This window comes from Cervus elaphus, chromosome 24 (assembly GCF_910594005.1).
Source record: "Cervus elaphus chromosome 24, mCerEla1.1, whole genome shotgun sequence".
NCBI classification, from domain to species: Eukaryota; Metazoa; Chordata; class Mammalia; order Artiodactyla; family Cervidae; genus Cervus; species Cervus elaphus.
Genome location: NC_057838.1, coordinates 62,141,937 through 62,146,753, shown reverse-complemented (window position 1 = coordinate 62,146,753; position 4,817 = coordinate 62,141,937).

The window sequence follows — 4,817 nt, the reverse complement described above, 5'->3', positions numbered from 1 at the left end:
GCCCCTCACTATTGGCTCGCACCGGGAGCCCAGCTCGCGGACTGGGCGGCCCAAAAAGCGCTGTTGCTAGGGCGCCCGGATTCGTTGTAGCCGCTTCCGGAAGGGGCGGGGCATTGGGCGGAGTTAAGGAAAGGGGTGGAGTCTTGTCTGCCTTCAAGGGACAGGGTGGCCAAGGTGGTCGGGGTAGGTGGACAGATGGGTTTCGAGCACATGGGTGCAATAAGGGATGCCAGGGATACGATGGATGAGCCAACTGTATCATTTTTCCTGGGACCGAGGAGTTTCCTGGGATGCAGGACTTCAGTGTTAACATCGAGAGTGTGTGCAGCAATTTGGCAAGTTGGTCACCCTAGTAGACGGATGGACAGAGGACTGGATGTGGTTGGATAGAAAGACAGACAAAACAGTGGCTGTAGACGGGAGATAAAGGGCAGTTGTATGCATGGGTGGACAGGTGGCCGGATGTAGATGGATGGACAAATGACTAGATAATAGAGGGGTGAACAGAGGAAGGGCTGTATAGTCCCTCTGTGGACTGGTGGGTGATCCCCTGTTCAACCCAGGTTCCACCAAGCTCCACCCTTCAGTGCTTGTCTGAAGCTTGTTTGTCCTATGCCCTGTGTTGGCCAAAAGGGCTCCCACCTGAGTAAATGTCAATGTGGCTGTCAAAGGCAAGGCAGGACAAGGATGCTACTAAGAGTGGGCAGGGCCTCCTACCTGTTCTCTGCTCTCAAAAAAAAAAAGAAATCAAAATCACCTGTGTGCTGGGAGCTTGCAGAGGTGTGGATTCATGAACATACCCATTCATTCAACAAGTATTTATGGAGCACCTACACTCCATACTGAAAATAACAGGAGTGAGTGAACAAAAGCAGTAGGGGAAAAAAAGAAAAAGCCTGCCCTTATGATGACAGGCTGGAAAGATTTCCTGTGACCAGCCGGTCTTTCCTCTCTTGGAAGCACCTTCCCTGTGTGGCTCCCAGGACTCCATGCCTCCTGGTTTCCTCTGCCATCAGTGGTTTCTCCTCTTCATCTTCTGTCTACACTATTGCTCTCATAATCTTCCCCAGGGTCATGGCTTCAAATCCCACATACATGTCAATCAGTCCCAAAGGTGTATGTCCAGTCAGACCTTTTCTGAGTGCCAGACTCAATCAATGTCCAGCTGTGGACTCGGCATCTCACTCTGACTTTCCTCTTGGCATCTCAAACTCAACTTGTGCCACCCTAGCTCCAGCTCATCCCCCAAACCTACTCCACCCCAGCTCCACCAGCGCAAGTGATGGCAGCTCTCTCCTTCCTACTGCTCAGGCCAGTCACCTCAGAGTACATCTTGATGACTTTCTTTCCCACTTATATTCAATGCATCAGAAAGCCCCATTGTTTCCACAGAATCATCTACCCAGAATGAAACCACTTCTTACCAGGCCCATGGCTTCCACCTAGTCCAAGCCACCACCATCTCTCCCCAGGACAATGCCTCAGTCATGTCCCAGTTTCTTCCTGCTTCCCTTGCCACCTTCAGTTTGTTCTCCTCACATCAGCCTATGTATATGTAAGTCAGAACCTCTCCTCCTGCTCAGAACCCTGCAGTAGCAACTCCCCAGAAGAAAAGCCAGAGCTGGAAGGGGCTCCGTTATTCCCTATCACCGCTCTGCCAGCATCTCCTTTCTTTGTCTCTGGCACCATGGCTCACCTCCTAAAGTTTCTAACATCTCACATTCTGTGCATTCTCGTGGCTCAGATGAAAATCTGTTTTGCTCACGGATGTATCCTGTCCCTTCCTCTGCCCACCCAATCTCCCATTCCAGTGCTCCTATGTGTGAGGAGGAGGGTGGACAGGGCAAGGTCTCCCTGGGGGCCATTCAGTTTTAATTCACTCTTCCGTTCCTTCCATAAGTGCTTAACGCAGGCTTCCCTGGGCTATACACTGGGTACGTGGCAAGAATGGACAGCAGGAATTCAAATGATTTACCAAATCCTTATCCTCTCTTTAGTTAATGCAATGACTGTAAATACAGAAAACTACTACATAGTTTTCTTGAAAACTATTACAATAGATAAGAGAAAATGTTAAGGTGATAAATATAAGAAAAATATATTTAAAATAAGAGCATTTACTAAAAATAAGCAAGAAAAACATTCAGTTAACTATAAAATATTTAGGAATAAACTTATCAAGAAAAGTATTGAACTATATAGGTGAGAAACCTGTAAAATCTTATTAAATGACATGAAACTTATAGAACATTATTAAAGGGTAAGATAAAAACAAGTGAAAAGATACTAAATTCCTGATGTGGTGTGTGGTCCAGATCTCAACTCTCAGCTCTCTGAGAATGGTCCTCAGCAGAAGGCAACCACCTCACCCAAAGTTAATCACTGCCACCCTGAAGGTAACCCCCTGGCGTCCTTGTTACTACTTCTCCTGCAGAGGTAACCACTATCCTGATTTTCATTACCGTAGACAAATTTTGTCTATCTAAAATTTCATGTAGATTGACTTATACAATATGTACTTTTCGTATGGCTTTTTTTTTATATGGCTTTTTTATTCAGCATTATATCTGTGAGTTTCATCCATACTGTTGTGTATTGCTTTATGTTTCTTTTTCGTGTCTGTATAGTATTCCACCACATGACTACATATACCACCATCATCCTTAGCTTATTGGCTTTTGTCTTCATGCTTTTGGACCCAGCTTTGCAAGGTGGTAGTTGTCTCTCCAGACATCACATTAGTATGCAAAGCAGAAGAAAATCCTGCTGTTGGCACCACCCACATCTTTTCCCTTTATCAGGTAAGCAAACACCTTTCCAGAACTCCCTGTAGACTTATATTTATTTCCAAGTGATTAAAACTGGGTCATCTGTGGCCACTCCTAGATATAAGATTAAGAGATGAGGGAATGGGGTCAGGGAATCACTTGGGACTGGACACTTGCTGCTCTGGACAAAATTCAGGTTTGTTAGCAAAGATGAAGGGGAAAAGGGTATTGTGAGGCAACTAACAAAATCTTACAAAGTGAAAAGATGTTCCAATTCATCAGAAAGCAAGGAATGCAAATCAAAGTGAAAACTTTAACGATGGCAAAACTATGAAGACAGTGAAAAGATCAGTGGTTGCCAGGTGTTTGATGGGGAGGGAGAGATAGATGGAGCACAAGTAATTTTTTAGGGCAGTGAAAATATACTGTATGATACTATATATAATGGTGGTTGTTGTTTAGTTGCTATAAGTCGTGTCTGACTCTTTTGCCACTCCCTGGGCTGCAGCCTGCCGGGCTCCTCTGTCCAGGGGGTTCTCCAGGCAAGAATACTAGAATGGGTTGCCATTTCCTTCTCCAGGGGAGCTTCCAGACCCAGGGATTGAACATGCAACTCCTGCACTGCAGGTGGATTCTTTACCCCTGAACTACCTAGGAAGCCCTGAAATAATGGTAGATACATGTTATTACATATTTTCAAAAACCCATGAAATGTACAACACAAAGAACGGACTCTGTGTAAACTATGGACTTTGGTTGATGATGTGTTAACACTGGGTCACTGACTGGAACAAACTATGATACTAGTGCAGGGTAATGATGGTGAGCAAAGCTGTGTGTCACAGGAGAAGGAGTCATATGGGGACTCTCGGTACTTTCCGCTCAATTTTGCTGTGAACCTAAAACTGATCTAAAAAAGTCTATTTTTTTTTTTTTTTGAAGAGTAATAATGAGAATACGTCACTTTAAACTGTAGGGGGCACAGGTTTAATTCCTGGTCAGGGAACTAAGATCCCACAGGACGCGTGTGTGTGGACAATAAGAAAAAACAAAGGAAAAAGAGAAAAAGAGCTACACCAGGTCTGGCTTTCAGGGATGTGAGGAAAAATATTTGTCCAAACACTGTTGCTAAAGGTAAGATCAGTTATAGCCTTTTTAGAAAGCAATTGTGTCTTTCTGTGTGTGTGTGTGTGTGTGTGTGTGTGTGTGATGCCCAGGCTTAGTTGCTCCGTGGCATATGGGATCTTTCTGGACCAGGAATCGAATCTGTATCTCCTGCATTGGCAGGTGGATTCTTTACCACTGAACCACCAGGGAAGCCCTGGAAAGCAATTTGACAAAGTCCAATAAAATAAAAATACATATGCTTTTGGACTCTAATCCCAATGTTAAGATTCTCACTTATAGAAATATGTGTAGTAAAAAGAAAATTGCAAAGTGATGGCCCATCCACGGGGCACCATTGGGACATTTCGGTATCTCCATACTGTTCTGGTTACTGTGTTGCGTAATATATTACCCAAATTTAGTGACTTAAAACAGCAATATTTTAATTTTGCTCACAAACCTGCCCTTTGTGAAGAATTCAGTGGAGACTGCTCTTTGCTGCTTCTTAAAAACTAGGGCTGATATTGTAAAGTAATTAGCCTCCAACTAATAAAAATAAATGAAAAACAAACAAACAAAAAAACTAGGGCTGGAATCATTTGAAGGCTCCTCACTTGAAGTCTGGTGTTTGATGTTGGCTCTCAATGAAGACTGTTTTCCTTCTGGCCACGCCACGTGACTTGTTCTATGCCACATGACGTCAGGGATCTTAGTTCCCTGACCAGGGATTGAACCTGGGCCCTCAGTAGTGAGCACCCCAAGTCCTAACCTCTGGACTACTAGGGAATTCCCTGTCAGTTAAGACTTTACCTGGGGCTGGAACACCCACACGTGGCCCCTCCATGTACCCTGGGCTTCCCCACAACAGGGTGGCTAGGTTCCAAGGATGATTGTCCCGAGAGAGAGGAAAGGAAGCCAGATGAAAGCTGTATCATCTTTCTA